The sequence below is a fragment of the Adiantum capillus-veneris genome, chromosome 28 (genome assembly GCF_014529385.1).
Source record: "Adiantum capillus-veneris isolate H3 chromosome 28, ASM1452938v2, whole genome shotgun sequence".
NCBI classification, from domain to species: Eukaryota; Viridiplantae; Streptophyta; class Polypodiopsida; order Polypodiales; family Pteridaceae; genus Adiantum; species Adiantum capillus-veneris.
The window spans coordinates 53,355,105-53,374,962 of NC_140958.1; the positions used below are offsets into that span (position 1 = coordinate 53,355,105).

Genomic DNA, 19,858 nt, shown 5'->3' on the forward strand with positions numbered 1-19,858 from the left:
CACAACGATGTGGTCAAAATTGTCACATTTCAATAACTATAAAATTAAAATTGGTTTAAAGTCTTTGAAGCTTTTTACTTCATAATAAAGTCAAAATTTTGTCTCTAAACTCATAGTGAGATGTATGGATATTTACTTTTAAGATTTTGGGACATTTTAAAAACAATGATATAGGCAAAATGATTAAATTTTATATCTCCCGTATTGTCATGTATATAAATATTAAATGAATTACTTCATGTAAAAATTAATATTTTAGAGGGAATTAGATCATTTTTAAGTTGAACATCTCTTACTTGGGTGATATATGAGGCACATGGATACTTCATTCTACGTAAAAATTCTTTGGTTTTAAGCTTAGACTTATGGTTTTTTTACGTATTCTTTTGATAATTTTATGTAACACTATTAAGACATGGCTGTTTGTTGGTGCTTGTAATATACTATTGTTTGTAGAAATCACGAACATATAGATTCTAGAAGTAATTCATCTTTTATCTTTTGTGTGGGCACATTGTAGGAATCTTGTGGTCAATAGCAATTTTTTGATGGAGCTACTTCGTAACATTTTTATAGCAATAAAACAGTCTCTCATCTCTCCGCATGTTTTAACCATACTTTGTGTGATTGTCTTTAATTTTTTTATGATGGTACAGTATTAGAGGTTTGGTCATTTTCGCTCGAAATTCTACTTTGCTCACTTTCTTTTGCTTGAGCAATGGAAATGCTCCCTAGTTTTTTGAAGCTAAGAAGAACCATTCTATACATCGTGTTTCTCTCCTTGTATCCTTCATTTGAGTGAGCCTATTCATGAACCTCCTCATATTCACTATCAGTTTTATGGAGGTTCACTAGCAACATAGTCTGCAAAATGAGGTTTTGTCACTTGGTAGAGCTTAAGAGTCGAGGACTAGCTAGATCTTTTAATTGGTAGAAAAGAGGTTTGTTATGCAAAACAAAGAATTTCACTCATCAATTTTCTCATTGCTTTTCAGAGTGTTGTGCATTCCACCACCATTAGCCATTTTTTCAAGTTTTGTTCATATCTTTGCATTCTATCATTTCAAGTTCATAGGAGTATGTTAAGTAGACAAAACACCACCAATCTGAGCTACAAAACTCATAGAAAAACTTGGACTAAAAACCATATTTTGGGCAAACACATCATAAGTCTATGAAATCTAAAGAGGCATTAGGAAACAAGGAAAATCGTGACCAAATTTCAAAGTACCACCCAATATAGCTTCCATATACACTGAGAAACAAGCTTGAGAATTTTGGTCCAATCCTATCAAGAAACATGAATTGCGATTCATGTACCTCAAAGCAAAAACAATTTATTTTTTGTAGATCCTGAATCTTCATCACCAACAAACACCAACCCCAAAAATTTGAGTGAAAAAAGATTCTTGAAACCGCACCAAAACCAAGAAATTGGAAAACCCTTAAAGTCACACTCATTAGACCAAAACACAAGAAAATTTTGACCTTTTGGTATTCAAATCAAAAAAGTTTTGTCACAAATTGCAAATGACCTCTACAAGTGGTATAGATCTTAAAACTAGATCTTGCCAAACATGAATCACAATTCATGTACCTTGGAGTGACTTTTGGATAGAAAGATAACCACTACAAAGAGCCAACACAAAGAACTATGTGAAAGGTTTGGTGACCAAAAAGACTTAAAAAATCAAGGGTAAATTTCCAAAAGCAAAAACATGAACAAAATCTATAGTGCAAGAGGGATACACTGTCATAATGGGGTCTAGAGGACCACAATTTGGAAAAAGAGCTCCAAAAACAATGTTTGAGCATATGCTAAAGAGAATTCCACCAGGATTTCCTCCAAGACAACAAGAAATAGACAAAGATATCTTTGAGATAGACCCAAGAACAATAAGATATGTGATTGAAGCGCAATAAATGAGACCATCTCAAATTGCTAAATGCATAAACAAAAAATATGGTGAATCAAGGGATCTTCATGACCATGTATCTCTTTTTAAGAAAGTCTTAAGAGCAGAGGAAGTGCATTATTTCCATACTCAATATGAAGGATTCGGCTTGAACTTTCAAGGGACATATTTAACTTGGTTCTAGCCATTGAATTGAGATGCCTTTGCTACGATATAGAATCTCTTGATGAAATTCGTAGATGATTTTCCAAACAGGGAATAAAGCATAATAATGTGTCACAGATATATTCTTTAAAACAAAGGAATAAGAAGGTGAAGAAAGCCTCTCTAAAATTCAAAAAATATCTTGAGAGATGTCCATGGCAAGACGTTCCACAACAAGACCTAATAGTGATTTTTATGGAAGGTTTGAAAAACAAAACATCAAAAAAGGGTCTTCACTTATAGGGATTTTCTTCTTTGGAATAAATAACTAAATAAGCTTTGTATCTTGTGGAAAATTGCAAAGCTTATGGTGAGATATTAGAAGACACTGATGACTCAACCACTAAAATGATTTCTACTAATGAAGGTGTAGCTCAAACATAGCTCAACCACTATCCATGTTGAGAAACTAGTTGAAGAGGTAGTCGGAAGGATAAACCAAGCCTTCAAACAAGCTCAAAAAGTTAAACAATCTCACATGAGAAAGTGCGTCCCATGTGTGGAGGCTATCATCCTACCACTCAGTGCCATACACACCCAAGACCCATAATGCAACAAAAATGGACAAACCATGAGACAAGTGAGTGCTACAAGGATTGTAACTTTGTGAGAGAGTGGCCATATCATCCACCTCCCTTGAATCAACCATCACCGCAACAACCTTAGCAAAAAGGAATATGTTACAAGTATGGAGGTAATCATTGGCCTATAAATTGTCCATACAAAGGACAAATATTGACACTATTTGAATTTTATCCAAAGTGTGGCCAAATACACCTTGCAAAGGATTGCCTTAGAAATCCTAATAGAGCAGGGAAAACAGGATGAAAAATGATAAAAATTCTACCCAATACAAGTGGGTTAGTTGCTGAGAAAATTACTCTGGTCAAAGTGGCAAGAGTTGAGGCTTGAGAAGTCATGATTGAAAGGAGCAATGAGGAGATGTGAGCAAAGATAAACCCAACAATAATGCATGGAAAATCTATTCAAACTTAGCATAAGACTTGCAAAGCTTAACGAAACAAGTTGAAAGCCAAACAAAAGCGTGAACAAGAAACCATGGCTATAGAGCTTTCTCAAGCTCTAGAGCAACTGAAATCACATTAAAAAAAAAAAGCTTCAATAGTGGATCCAAACATGACCCCTACAATAAACTCAAGAGGATCAATGCTGGGAGACAAAGTCTTTGAATCATTAGATGCTATATTGCAAGCATACAAGGTGGAACTTAAATCCAAGCAGACTCTAGAGCAAAGATGGATGATATATCAATATACAAGGTGGAACTTAAATCCAAGCAGACTGTAGAGCGAAGATGGATGATATATCAATATGCAAAGATTGAGAAACAAAGATAGAAATGTATAAGAAACTAATCAAAACTACACAAGTCATAATTTTGCCAATCTATCCCTCTGATCAATATATTCATAAAAGGTGAATAGTTGACTTCAAGATGCCAAAGGACAAAAGCAATGAAATAACCCCTCAAATAAAAATAGAGCCAAAACCTCAACAACACATGGAAAGAGAAACTCAACTTTGGAATGACAATAAAATAAAAAATCAATGCACAATCACAAAAAGCTAAACCAAAATCTCCGATTGACAAGCGCGTGGTTGCAAACACCACATATGACAACAGGTCATATTTGATAGTACCTATTTTAGAGGTAAAAGAGCCATGGATAAATGAATTTTGGGAAGCGATAAGAGACACAAAGGAAGGAAGCGTGACATATCAATCCACCCCCATCCCCAAGATAAACATGGAGTATGAGCACCTAAACCTTGACATCCATTCACTTTATGGTGACGTTGGATCTATAGCATCTAGAGAGAGTAATTACACACATTGAAGACTTTACTATCATCCATGGGAGAGCATGAAGCCAAATTGGAAGTGAGAGTTGTACCCTCAAAATGGAATTCATCACTGAGAATGATCAATTCAAGGAGTTTACAAGAATTGTTGTCTACTCCTATCCAGTGCACCATAGTGCTAGTAAAATTGCTAAAAATCTATCAGCATGTATGGGCCAAAGTGGAAAACAACTTGGAAAAGGTGGGCATAAATGCTTTCTATAAAACCATTGAAAGAGAAGCAAAGGAAAAAAAATGTGCAAAACCCAAGAGCGTTGAGTCCATACCAATAAACAAAGTGGCAAATAATATGAAGGAGAAGATGGCAACACCACCATACTAGTAGAATAGCCAAATGTCAAAATGACATGTATTTTAGATAGTAGAGCAGAAGTAGCCATAACTACAAGGAAATGTAGAAAAAGTAGTCACTTTCTATGGAATAGATTATGAGAATACATTTTCTATAGTGGATTTTGGCAAGGAAAACAATTTCGATAGTATTTTGGGATGTCCGTTTATGCACCAACTCAAAATGGTGAAATATTGGGGTTACGACTATATCTACCTAAGGCATGACCAAACAATAACCAAGATAAACCTAACAAACCACTCTTATAGACATTTCATGAGGACACCAATAGAAGAATTTGAATCACGCAACAAGGTTGGATCGACGAAGGTTCATGAATGGCTACAATTAGAGAATTCCATTTGTATGTGTGGTGCATCTAAATGTGGAGACTTAGAAAGGGAAGACTGTATATTGGAGAGGATGGTAGAGAACAAAGTGTATGTCCCAAAGCCTTCTATTTAACATCTCTTTGAACCTTTTTGATGGGATCGAATACTAGCTATGCTAGATGTATGCATAAATGAGGTAAGTCCTACCAAGGCTTGTGATGAAGATGGGTATAATGTTGTTCCCTACAAATGCCTTAAGTAATTTGAGAAAATGAAAATAAAGAAAGGCATAGAGAAAATGAAATACCCTTTAGATAAGTGAGGATGAAAGAGATTTCTTTGAGACAATGCTTGGGGAAAAAGAAGGCCACGATGCTTGGCAATGCAATGGAAACCTTTAAAAAAAATTTATCAACCCGAATTTTCATCACAATAGAGCCTCCGTAGAAGTCCAAAAAGAATTAACCAAGTATTGGTATCCAAAGAGCACATTAAAATCAAAGATCCACTTTGGATATAGTCACAAGAACCACCTCAACAATGAAAGGTGAGAGGGTGGGTAGCATCTCAAGAGTCAATGATTGCTCAAGGCTACTTTCATAGGAACACTAATTTTTGGGCCAAGAAATCAAAGGTAATAACCTAGAGATACTATTCCCTAGACAAAAATTCCACAAAGAGAAAGTAAAGCTATTAGCACAAGACAAACAAATCAATTAGGAGGAAGAACAACAAAAAAATCCAGAAGAAAAGATCGTCAAAAAATAGCAACATGATAAATATGGGTACCAAAGCCAAAAGTTTACCAAACTACCCAAGAAATGCAATTGAAGGAATCGATGAATCCAATCAAGCTACTTGTAGCACAAAGATTCTATGAGGGTAGCTCTCAAATATGCTTACCTCAAGTAGTAGCTTTTAACTTGGAACAACTAAGAACAATCGTGCAACACCAAGGCTCTAACGAAAGGCAACGAATCACAACCAAAGGTAGCACAACCTTCAAATGGATCCCTCATCCTCTACTACAAGAGAAAGGCTTTTACAATAGTAGTAGTTGCATATGGATACCAAAACTTAAGGTCCATAAAGACAATGTGACAACGAGGAAACCATAAATTACAGTTACAAAGGGACCAAGAACAAAGTGGGTTTACAAACCTCTATTAAAAACTCAGTTACAGAGAACCAACCCACATCTACAGCCTCATCTCAAAGGTGATAAAGAAAAGGTACAACAAGGAGAAATCCTTGAGAAGATTAACAAGTTTCAAAAGGCTTCATCAATCCTTGTTGTAACCTCAAAATCTATTTCACAAAGCATTAACTGTGTACAAAAAGAGAATAAAGAGGAGTAGAAACATGCCAACTTAATGGACAAAATGGTGGCATCAAGAGACAAAAACAATGTTAGAGTCCTAAATCTCAAGAACATCTAGAAATGTTAAGTCCAAGTTGCCATTCAAAACACATTGCATAAGTGTCAGAGTCGGGCACCTAAGCCACTAAATGAGCAACACATTAGTCCCAAAGCTTCAAGTAGCGATCTAAAAGTCTTAGCTACTTCAGGCACTGCTCAAGCTTGAAGAGTTGAGTATGTCTATGTCATGTTGATCAAGGTTGCATGATTCGTTATTCGACATTTGTTCTATTCGTGAATAATGATCGATTAATATGTTTCAAAGATTTATTCGCACGTATTATTCAGTGCCACGTCAGCTTTATTCAAAATAACATTTTACTGCTTACTTATCGATTGATATTGTATCGATTGAAAGACTATCAATCGATAGGTATCGATCGATTCTGACATAGTATAAAAAGCCTTGATTTATGTGCTTTAGGTACAATTTCCTACACCAAAGTGACAGGTTTGCCCCGACATAGAAATGTTGAATTGTCAACTTAAAAAATCCTTTGATTTTTTAAGAAAATATATTATTTTTAATGTTAAAATATTAAAAATAAATCAAATGAATAGATTTGAATCATCTATAATTCTAAGCAGTAGAACTTATTCTTTAACTCTATTGTGCTAGTATAAATAAATAATTCTAAGCAATAGAGGCTATCTTTTTAGCTATAGTGTCTTAGTGCGAATGTATAATTCTAAACATTAGAGGCTATACTCTTAGCTCTATTTTTTAAGAATAGATAAATAAATAATTCTAAGCATTAGAGGCTATTTTTTTAAGCTATAGTGTTTTAGTGCGAATGTATAATTCTAAACATTAGAGGTTATACTCTTAGCTCTATTTTGTTTTAAAATAGATACTAAAAGTGATAATTGATGGTTAAAATCTATCATAGCTATAATATGTCCATAGATATAGTGTTAATTCATATATTTTGGAACATATCATTCACTAGGTAGATAAGAAATTGATTTAGAAGATTAAAATAAACATTTCTATGTGCAACTAAAAGGTTACCAAAGGATATTTAAATTATAATACTTCTATACTTGGTTGTTTGAGCAGGGTCTCCTACTTCTAAGTATGGATAAGATATACACATACATGTAGGGTCTTTTGGTTGTCATGAACAAATGTTCTTACCTCCATATAGACATAGAATAGGTCCACTTAGTGCCTCTTGGTTTTTATGAGATGATTCTCTTACTTCCAAGTGAGGTTTAAGGTATGAAGTAGGATTCACTTGGTTGTTATCTAGCTTATGCTCTTATCTCTAAGTAAAGATGGTGGATTATCTATAGAAATCACTAGGATGTGATCGAGCAAAAGCTCTTACCTCCTAGTGAATATTAGTCATACATATTTAGGAGTCACATGGATGTTATCGAGCTCATGCTCTTACCTCTATGTTGATATAGAAATTAGAGACCTCATTTATTTTAGGGTCGATTGGTGGTGTTTGAGCAGTAGCTCCTACCTCCAAGAGACATAGATAGTGGAATGTGAGATGAATCCATCGCTCATCTAAGTTGTCTTGAGCAAACACTCTTTACCTCCTAGTAGCTAGGAATGTCATATCCATTGGTGATTGTCCCTAAAATATTATCTTAACACTATTCATTCATCATTTTAATTTAGCAAACATATCTATAACCTTTTATCTTTCTCATTGCATGATTATGGTGAAAAATTATAATCATACTGTTTCTATTGATTGTAGGATATATTTTGTTGATGTCAGAAAGCATGGTGCGAGGAAAAGAGTGGACATATGTGGAGGAAATAGAGAAAGGCGAAAAAATTTCATTTGTGAAATGCAAACATTGTGGGCATAAGTTCCATGACAATGCAACTCGCATCAAGGAACATTTATTCGGTACTAGCCCCAATGTGAAAGAATGTGGAGCACTGCCTAAAGACATATGGGTCCATTTTGCAGGGTATGGAAAGAGATGCAAATAGGCAGGATTTCTTCCTAAGAGGCAAAAGGGTATGATAGGTGGGTCATCTGTCAACATAGAAGAAGTGAGTGTAGATCAAGAGGACGTGTGAGTTAGCCGAGGACCTTCAATGGGAACAACCCGAACACCTTAAAATCCTTACACTTTTCCAAATGGTGCCATGGAAGGGATGGATGCAAGACCCGAGACATCCAACAGAGCCGCTATGCCTGTGACTCTACACGCAGAATTTGCTCATCAGGACATGCTCGAATTTCATCTAAAGTGGACACAAGCCTTCATGGCTTGAGGAATTCCATTTAATGTCATAATAAATTCCTATTTTCAAAGATGCACTAATGTCAATTGCAAAAAAAGGATTCATCTATCCTGATTATAATAAAATGTGAACAGAGTATGTGGACAAAGTCAAGAGCAGTACAAAAGCGATTCTTAAGGGAACGGTGCTTGACTTTGTTTCGGCGTTTGGCTATACCATAGCGCTCGGTGGATGGACCAAATGTCAGAAAAAACCATTGATTAATGTCATGGTAATTTGTCCCAAAGGTGCAATGTTTTTAAAGGCCATTGATACCTCAATGAAAGATAAGACATCTCTCTACTTGACAAAGGTATATGAGCGAGCTATCGCTCTCGACTAGGCGGACCGAAGAATGTGACAACTATTGTTATAGATAATGCTTCTAACTACAAAGGAACGGGTTTAGCCATTATGGAAAAGTACTCCGAAATTACATGGCTTTGATGTACAGCACACACCCTAAATTTACTTGTAAAGGATATGGGTAGATTATCATTCATAAAACATGTCCTTATTGATGCCAATCATGTAGTCAAGTTTATACGGGAACATTAGTTTACATATGCTTTATTTCGCTCCAAGTCTACGGTTAAAGTACTTCACATTTTTTGTGCTACACGATTCACTACAACATACTATGTTTTGAATAATCTCATTGAAGTGCGAGCGGCTCTTACAAAAACTGTTGCAGATCTCCGTTGGGAGGCTTGGCTCAGCAAGTATCCAAGCCACCGCGAAGCAGCTCAAAAATGTGTGTCCTTGGTGCAATCTCCTCTCTTTTGGTGGGACATTTATCTTTTGGGGTTAGTAAGCCCTATGTGGAACTACTAAGGGTTGTCAACACATATAAGTTTGCATTGGTAAGGTTTATTGGATCGTGTCTGAGACGCTACGTCAAACCAAAGAATACAACCACTACAGTGCAAGGTGAGAACACAAATATCGTGCAACTTGTGGAGAAACGATGGGCTCAAATGCACACACCATTGCATGGTGCTGCATTTTTCTTGGATCCAAAGTTTCAAATGAGCGGACAAGCTTCCAGCAAAGAGGTAATGAGAGACTTTAGAAATTTCTGCTCGCAGTTGTTGCCAGGCGACCATGGCATGGATGCATTCCAGCAAGCAGAGGGTGGATTATGCCAATAGGGAAGGAACTTTCGGAGATCCTTGGGTTCTTGATAGCATAAAAAGGTTTTCAGGCCCAGTATGGTGGAAAGAATATGGAGGAGACGTAGTTGAGTTACAACACGTGGCGACCAGGGTGCTTTCGATTGCGGCATCCAGTGGTAGTAATAGCCGTTTTTTGGCTATCCAAAATTGCCATAATGCGCTACCTCACCCTACCAAAATCACCTAAAAATTGTGGTTATCCCTACCTTTTCATTGTACATAGGCGTATGTGAGTTAGGAAACTTTCCCCAAATCTCCTTAAAAACCCTCTCTTAGCTAGTCACTGGGATAGTTGAGCCAATAAATAAATAAAAATAAAAGCCAAAGTATATTATAGCCCTTTTGTGTATAAGTATTTCATTGTATATAGGGCCTAAATATAGGGATTGTTATTATAATTATTTTGGTATTTATTTAAATATTTATGTTTAGGTCTGTGTAATTTACCTAAGTATGGTATGTATATTTACTCACCATTAACATGAGGTTTCTTACCTATGTTTTCTATAAAAAATCATTTCATGCAAGCTTCCCTTATTTTTGGTGTGAATCCACTCCAAGGAAAAACCTCAAAAAAATACCTTCCACCATCAGTCATTGTCTTTCACTAAATTCCTATTTTCTACAGGTATTTTACCTTACCTCTTGTAAATAAATATACATCAATAGAAACAAATGAGGGCCCTACTCATTTAATTCCCTATATTTTCATATATTTATTATATATATATATATAGCTCACACTATTCTAGATTTCATGAATTGCTAGCCTGTTTTTTCTATCATATCCATATATCATATTTATGCATAACCCACAACCATGCAAAATTTCAAATCCCTAAGAATCAATTAGGTCATGCTTTAATACAAGGAGGGGCTCACCTTTGGAGTCTTATGCAAATTCAACAAGAAGGGGGCCCACCTCAAAAAGTTTGATAAATTTTGGAGCTACCACCAATGAGATATGATTTTTTTGAGTGGACCCCTGTCTGCCCACTTTTCTCAAAGTAACCCATAGTCTTCTCTCACCTCCTTTTCTACTTCCACACACACACACACACACACACACTCATTTCTCTCCATCCATCACTCAAAACCTGCAACTTTCATGGCTTCTTTCATCTTCTTCACCATTCCCATCTCTCCCTTACTCCATACCTCAAAATTATCATCTCTACACACATATAGCTCAATTTATCCCTCTAGAATGAAACTCATATTACCATAACTTCTTCATCCTTTCACAAAAAGAGAAAAAATTAGCAAATAACCAAGATAAAGCTCTTCAAAAGGAGGAGTTTGATGATGAAAAAGTCAGCTTTTCCATGGTCACAAGAACTACACCGACATAGTTCTACAACCTCTTCATTCGCTGGAGGAGATAAGTGAAAACTTCCCGTTTCATCTTGTGGTTTCTATCAAATTGTGTATATTCTAATTTTTCCCTTGCTTTTTATCATTGTTTAAATCATATAATGCACCTTGAGTGCATATGCCATGTAATTTTACCCCATCCTACTAACTACAAACTACTAACACTAAGCACTAACATACTAACACAAAATAGCTATTGACCTAACCATAAAAGAACCTCACCTCAAGCCTAAATGTACATAGTAACTCTCTCTGTCTCTCTGTCTCTCTCTCTCTCTCTCTCTCTCGCTCTCTCTCTCTTAAAACTCTACTTTCACCTTATCTACCATCAATAATGCTCTCTTTTGAGCCCACATCCATGACTCAAGTAGACAAAGAAGGCCCACAATGTTTTGATATTCAGAAAAAATCGTAATCCTAATTTTTTAGCTTGTAAATTAGGATTTCTAATAATATTAATGAGAGGTGTCCAACCTATAAATAGGCCCCTCTCCTTCTTATAAATGACGTCCAATATCTCACATAGCATCCCAACCCTCTATGCATGAGGAGAGGCTTTAGCATAGCAACCACTTTGTGAGCTGCACTTTTAGTGTGAGAGAAGCTTTCGAGCTACAGATTGCAAGTGAGAGACCTTGAATTCAAAAATCTCAAAACCACTATTGTATATGTTCCTCCATCATTAATAAAATTGAGGTTTGGTGCATCAAAGGCGTGATTCGACGTTCAAATATTCGTCCTTCCACTTATGCAATATGATTGGTGAATTCAAGGTGAAAACACTCAAAATCTATGGCAAGACATCATTTCTCACAAGCAAAAAGGCTTAGATGACTACTACATGTATAAACAAGAGTTTCTACGTCTTTGGGCTGTAGGGTGAGAAATGTTGCTAACCCTCGTGATGCTGCAGAGTCCCTAAAGAAGGAGAGGTTCATAGCCGGTCTCATTCCCACACTCAAGATAAAAGATGAGGCAAGTGAATGTGCTACCTTTGATGCAGCTGAAACTAGGGTCTCAAGTGTCTAAGAGGAGAGGTTTCAGTAGAGGGTCCTAGACCTAAGGGAAATTGCAAGCATCAACATCTATAGAGATTCCTGAAGTAACAACAGAGGTAATTGAAAAGCTAAATGAATCCTTAAGTAACTTGTTAATTCACCTTGCACAAGCTGTAGGTCCCAAGGGACCAACAAAGAAAGCAGAAGAGGGTGAGCCACGACCTAGGTGACTTTTGCAATGTTGGAATTGCGGAGAGTATGGACATGAGATGTATAATTGTCCTTGGCTCCGTGGGAGCCAAGGAGACCTAACTTGAATTACCCAGTGATGAATGCAGGTGAAGGAACTAGTCAACAACCAAGGCTTCTACAAAGGCCAAAGGAGCAAGACCACCTCCATGAGGAGTGGAAGGAGTCCAACTTTGCCCAACCCAAATGTGCATGTGGTAGAGGTGACAAATTTAAAAGAGGTTGACATGGAAGAAAATGGCATTAAGCGTGGCCGAGGAAAAGGTAAGGAGAAAGAAGGAGTTATGTCACAAAGTGACCATGGGCGAGAAAAGAAGGGGAAGGAGACCAAGGAAGCTAAGAGGACTCGACATCGTATCATTCTCCAAGACTTACCTCTTGGACATGGTATGGTTCCATACAACTCGTTGGAAGACATGAGAGGTAAGGGTTTTGATATCTCATGGCCTCAGATTCTTGCAGTATGTCCACAAGTTAGGAGGGATTTACCAAAGACAGTTAGCACTAGGAGAAAGGTAAAAGAGAGTGTGCCTGTTGTAAAAATTGCACAAGCTGAAATGAATGAGGATATTACACCTCTGCTAGATTGTTACATCAAAGGAAGATTGGTTAGGAAAGGTCTAGTGGATGGGGGTGCACAGATTTGCATCATGACAGAGGGACTCATGCAGAGACTAGGCATGTACATCCATGAGACACCTGAAATCAAAGTCAAGATGGCAAACAATAGCAAGGCAAGGTGTGTAGGCATTTGTAAAAATGTTTTTGTGGAGGCCTTTGGCATTAAGAAGGCAATGGATTTTTATGTTATGTCAACCAAGGGAAGTGGCTATCCATTCATCCTAGAAAGACCATGGATAATAAAAATGCGAGCTTTGCAAGATTGGGAAAGTGGAAAGTTGATCTGCAATAATGACAATCATAAGAACGTTGTCTTTGACATGAAGGAGCAACGTCAAGAGGATGCTCCATGAAGAATCATTGCAAAGTGAGACGGAGGAAGACGGGACTGATAGCACTTCAAAAGAAGAAGGTAGCGGTAGCACTATGGAAGAGGAGTCTTCCATTGAAGTCATGGGGGTAAGGTTTAAGCCAAGCAACCAAGAAACCTCTTGCCCAGGCTTGGAGGAGGTAGGTCCTCAAGAGAACCCAAAATGTGGAAGATGAAGGAATGTTAGAAGGTATGTTGTCTACCACACTTACAAAGGATGAAAGATAGGAGTTCAAATGTGTGCTAAGAAAATTTCCTAAGCTTTTTGATAAAGACTACACCGACGTGCGTGGAGTAGATGATTTTCAACACAAGATCGAACTAAAGCCAGAGGTCACACCTAAGGCTCAAAATCTACGAATGCTAGGAGTCATCAAGGAGCAGGCTTTACTCAAGGAGGTAAGAAAGCTTCTAGCAGCAAGTTTCATTTATCCAGTGGAGAATTTAGAGTGGGTCTCTCCTGTTGTTGTCATTCCCAAAAAAAACGGCAAGTGGCGGGTGTGTGTGGATTACCGTCCATTGAATGAGGCAAAAAAAAGAGATCACTTTCCCCTCCCATTTTAGGATGAGATACTAAATGAGGTAGCTGGTCATGAGAAGCACATTGTGTGTGATGGCTACTCAGACAAATTTCAAATAGGTATCGCATTAGAGGATCAATTGAAAACAACCTTCATCACTCTGTGGGGTTGTTGTGCTTTCAGAGGCCTGACAAACGCTCCTATAACTTTCCAACGCTTCATGAACATGGTGTTCCAAGAATTCTTTGGAAAGTCCATTAGGGTTTTTATTGATGATTTTTACATTTATAGCTCAAAATCATTACATCTACAAAGGGTAGAAGAATGTTTGAAGAAACTCTATGACATGGGAGGTCAACTCAACCCCGACCAATGCCACATAGGTGAGGATGAAGTGATCTTGCTTGGTCACAAGGTTTCCTATAAAGGTATTGAGCAGATCCTTCAAAGGCAAAGGCTCTTATTGAGTTACCATCACCCAAGAGTCTTAAGGAGACCATCTATTTCATTCAAAAGGTGAAGTATATGTCACACTTCATTCACTTAGCCTTGAAGTTACTTCACCCTTGCAAAAATTGACACAACAAGTTGATTTTGTTTGGTCTGATGAGCTTGAAGAATATTTTTGTAACATCAAAGTCATTCTGTTAGAACTACCAACACTTATGCCTCCTTGTTGGGAGTACAAATTCTTTGTTAGCTCTAGTGTTGGGAAAGAAACAATTGGTTTTGTTTTGCTACAACAAGATCCCCACAATATCAGGATGCGACCCATCTACTTTGCTAGTAGGGTCATGAAGGCTTTGGAGAGAGGCTACATGGAGGCAGAACTCATGATGCTTTCTCTCATGTTTGCGGTGATAAAGTTTAGATCCTACTTGCTACCAAAACCTTTTGTAATTCTCAATGCAGAAAATTTGTTCCCTTGGGTATCATCTCAAATGAATCTTAGTACTAGGATCTCGAAGTGGATTGTGGAGTTGCAAGAGTTTCAATACTCTTTCAAGGTAGAAGATAGTGTGAGTGCACAATTGGAAGGGATTCTCACTTATAGGGTGCATGATAAGGAGATTAAGGTGCCTAAAGTAAAGCCCCTACCATTGCCACCACCAAAAAGTATTCCTAATTATTTTACCTTGCTCTTTGATGGAACTTTTCGATGAGCCACATGAAAAGCAGGGGGGGCTGGTGTTGCTCAACCCAAGTGGAGAGGTGGTCATGAAAGAGAAGGTCAATCTACCAGGTTCAACTAGCAACAATGAAGCAGAATACAACACACTACTTCATGGTTTAAAGATGTGCATTGGCCAAGGTATACAACATTTCATGGTAAAGGGGGATGCACTTCACATTGTGAAGCAGATTTTAGGCATTTGGGCATGCAAGAATGAAAGATTAAGGACAAAATTTCATGCCATTCGTAGGCTATTTAATCAGTTTGAAGAAGTGCAACTATATCTTATTCCTAGGAAACAAAATGAAGATGGCGATTTACTTGCACAACAAGCAGTTACATGAGTTGAGAAAGAAGTGCAGGTCATCATGTTGGCAGCAATTGTCAAGAAACCAAGATCCCAGGGATTGGAGTCATTGGCTCCCATTATTGGCTACATCTTGGAGGGAGAGTTTCCACAAGACTTCACAAAAGCTCAGAAGAGGAGACTCATGAAGAAGGCAAGTTTCTATCCCTTCCTAGAAGGCTCCCTCTATCAAAGAGGGAAGGATCAATTGTGCAGGAAAGTACCAACTATCAATGATATTCCAGCCATTCTAAAAGGTTTGCATGAAGAGGCATGTGATGGTCATTTTGCCCAAGAATTAACCATGAAGAAGATTTTGCTTGCGGGGTATGTTTGGCCAAGCTTGCATGTGGATGTCCAACATTGGTGTAAAGGCTGTCACAATTGTCAGGTAAATGGAAATAGAAGGTTGGTGCATGGATTGAGGCTAATAGTGCTTGTAGATGGACCCTTTGAAAAATGGGGTATTGATGCTATGGGTCCTCTTCCTAGAACAAAAATGGTAAACTCTACATTTGAGTGGCTGTATATTACATGACTAGGTGGGTAGAGGATCAAAGTGTAGCAAGGGTAAATGGGAAAACAATGAGCAGGTTTGTCTACACTAATATTTGTTGTAGATTTGACACACCTCTGGAGATTTTTTTTAATAATGGTGCAGGGTTTGCTTACAGAAGTATGTGAAGAGATTCACATTCGACATCGTCACAGCACACCCTACTACCCACAGTCAAATGGTTTGGTGGAGAAGGCTAATAATGTCATTGCAGCCATCATTAGGAAGATGGTGCATCATTAGGAAGATGGTGCAAAACAAGACAAAGTTGTGGGATGACTTCTTGGATGGTGCCTTGTGGGAGTATCAAACCACATATAGGGAAGCCACAGAGTTCATGCCATTTCACTTGGTTTATGGCCAAGAGGCTTTGCAGCCTATCAAGCTCAACATCCCAACGATACCGCTTCATGGCAGAGGTGCACAAGATGATCAAGAGGTATGGATGGAGAGACTTCTTACATTAGTGGAGCTTGAGTTGAAAAGAGAAGAAACTTACGAGTGCTACAAGAGGAAAGATATACAAGCAAAAGAAAAGCTCGACAAGAAACTGAAGGACAAAGGCATCAAGGAAGGAGATCTTGTGCTAAGGTATGACGATCAACTTGATAATCATTTTGATGCCAAGTTTGAAACTAGATGGCAGGGGCCATACATAGTCAAGAAGGCTTTCAATTCAAGTTACTATCAGCTTATGGATTTGAATGGTCAAGATCACTCTAGGAAGGTAAACGGGTATCGGCGAAATCCCTACCTGAGTCGCCTTCTACCAAAGGATCTACAAAAGAATTGTCAAAGATCTACTATCTCCTGTAAGTTTTGTTGCATGAAGCATGAGTGTAACTCGAGTCAAAATGCGAAGGGGCCAAACAATGAAAATCTTGTCAAGGACTCAGAAGCACTCTCTTTGGAAAAGATGCTTTATGATGGTACATGAATATACCATCATCCTGAGGGAGGGCTAATGATAGCCATTTTTTGGCTATCCAAAATTGCCATAGTGAGCTACCTCACCCTACCAAAATCACTTAAACACTGTGGTTATCAAACTTTTCCCATATCTCCTTAAAAACCCTCACTTAGCTAGTCACTGGGCTAGTTGAACCAAAAAAATAAATAAAAATAAAAGACAAAGTATATTATTTCCCTTTTGTGTATAAGTATTTCATTGTATATAGGGCCTAAATATAGGTATTTTTGTTATAATTATTTTGGTATTTATTTAAATATTTACGTTTAGGTGTGTGTTATTTACCTAGGTATGGTATGTATATTTAATCACCATTAACATGAACTTTCTAACCTATGTATTCTATAAAAATCATTTCATGCAAGCTTCTCTTATTTTTGGTGTGAATCCACTCCAAGGAAAAACCTCAAAAGAATACCTTCCACCATCAGTCATTGCCTTTCACTAAATTCCTATTTTCTACATGTATTTTTTCTTACCACTTGTAAATAAATATACATCAATAAAAAAAAATGAGGGACCTCCTCATTTGATTCTCTATATTTTCATATATATTTTTTAAATATATAGCTCACACTATTCTAGATTCCATGAACTGTTTATATATATTAGCTTGTTTTCTTCATCATATCTATATATTATATTTATGCATATCCACAACCATGCATATTTTCAAAACCCTAAGAATCAATTAGGTCATGCTCTAACGCAAGGAGAGGCTCACCTTTGGAGTCTTATGCAAATTCAACAAGAGGGGGCCACTTAAGACTTTTTTGTGAAGTAAAATAGACTTTTTGGTGGGATTTTTTATATCCATCTCCACTCCAAATTTGAAGTGGTGGTTAGAAGACAAAATGTGGATCAAAAGCTGAATAATCACTTTAAAAATTTTGATAATTTTTGGAGCTACTACCGGTGAGATATGATTTTTTTGAGTGGACCCCAGTTTGCCCACTTTTCTCAAAGTAACCCATAGTCTTCTCTCACCTCCTTTCCTACTTCCATACACACATAAACACGCCCACACACACATTCCTCTCCATCCCTCACTCAAACCTGCAACTTTCATGGTTTATTTTATCTTCTTCACCATTCCCATCTCTCCCTTACTCCATAGCTCAAAATTATAATCTCTACACATATATAGCTCAATTTCTCTCTCTAGAATGAAATTCATATTACCATAACCTCTTCATCCTTTCACAAAAACAAAAAAAATCAGCAAATAACCAAGTTAAAGATCTGAAAAAGGAGGAGTTTGATGATGGAAAATTCAACTTTTCCATGGTCACAAGAAGTACACCGACAGAGTTCTACAACCACTTCAATCGCCGGAGGAGATAGGTGGAAAATTCCCTTTTCATCTTGTGGTTTCCATCAAATTGTGTATGTTCTATTCCTTCTCTTTATTTTTATCATTGTAAAAATTATATAATGCACCTTGAGTGCATATGCCATGTAATTTTTCCCATCCTACTAGCTACAAACTACTTACACTAACCACTCACATACTAGCACAAAATAGCCATTGACCTAACCATAAAAGACACCTCACCTCAAGCCTACATGTGCATAGTAATTCTCTCTCTCTCTCTCTCTCTCTCTCTCTCTCTCTCTCTCTCTCTTCTTAAAACTCTACTTTCACCTTATCTACCATCAATAATGCTCTCCTTTGAGCCCACATCCATGACTCAAGCAGACAAAGAAGGTCCGCAAAGTTTTGATATTAAAAAAAATTCATAATCCTTATTTGTTAGCTTGTAAATTAGGATTTTCAAAGATCTTAATGAAGGGTGTCTAACATATAAATAGGCCCCTCTCCTTCTTGTAAATGACATCCAATATCTGACATAGCACCCCAACACTCTATGCGTGAGGAGAGACTTAAGCGTAGCAACCACTTTGCGAGCTTCACTTTTGGTGTGAGAGAAGCTTTCAAGCTACACATTGTAAGTGAGAGAGAATGAGTTCAAAAATCTCAAAACCACTATTGTATATGTTCCTCCATCATCAATAAATTGAGGTTTGGTGCATCAAAGGCATGATTCGACATTCAAATGTTCGTCCTTCCACTTGTGCAATACGGTTTGGTGAATTCAAGGTGACTTGTGTGTTTTATATTTCTATCATTTGATCTTGTTTTGGAAAGTGTTTTAGTGTGTTTTCATTGCCAATTTTGTGTCCATTTTAAGAGGGTATTGTGGTGAGACGTCTCCACCTAAGACAGTGTGTGTGTGTTTTGGCAATGTTTAGCATTTACTAAACATGAGTTAGTTTTGTACAAGCTTTATGATAGCATCATAACAAACCATCTCCATTTGCAAGTCACAAACAAGGTATTCGACTCTCTCTGCTCTATTTGGTGTGTGTCTTGATGTGAGATTTCTTGTGTGTGTTCAATGTCACATCTTCTTGGTTTCACAAAATCTCTCTTGCATCCTAGTTCGCATCCCATAACTAGGTGGTGCCCCTATCTTGTTTGGGTTTGGCTATGGGTTTGTTGTTGTGTTGTGCTTGTGGTTGCCCCAGTCCCAATTAAGTAGCACGAGAGGAGCCTTGAGGGCTGTTTAGAGGTCGCCTCTCTTGTTGCCCTCCCCAGACCGCTTCAGTAGCTGTGAGCGCAATTGGTCTTCTTATGACTTTGTGCACTCAAAGCGTAGAAATCGCTTAAGTCCTGCTCATGCCGCACACCTTGTGTACGTCTTTTTTGTAACATGCATCTTATTCATGCACCCACAAAGATAGCCACACGGGCAACCAAAGTACACTTTGGAGTGCTTCAAACTCATGAAACCGTGACAGAACAGAGGTGTAGCGATGATGAGATAGAGTGGGAAGTGGCTTCATAATGTTTAGACAATGAAGAGTTTGATGACCTGGTGCCTGTGATAGATGGAAAAATGTAAGCATCTTTTCATGATAATGTATCTACTCTATCTCATTGTAGCTCAATATTGAGCTGTACATCTCACTCTTTTGAATTAAGAGAAACATGCACACCTTTGAACAATAAGTCTTCTCCGTTAAGTGTTTTTCAAGTATTGAGGAGAGTTCAAATAAACATAAGTATTGAGGACATGATGTGGCAACCAAATAAAATAACATTAACACATCATAAACAAAATGACATCTACAACCCAAATTCTCAACAAAGTCATCAATT

The 19,858-nt window shown here is 37.4% G+C and overlaps 1 pseudogene; it reads left to right on the forward strand.

Annotated features, from left to right (window-relative positions):
• The first annotated feature begins 7,828 nt into the window (after positions 1-7,828).
• Positions 7,829-9,703, forward strand: LOC147420465 (uncharacterized; annotated as a pseudogene).
• The last annotated feature ends 10,155 nt before the right edge of the window (positions 9,704-19,858 follow it).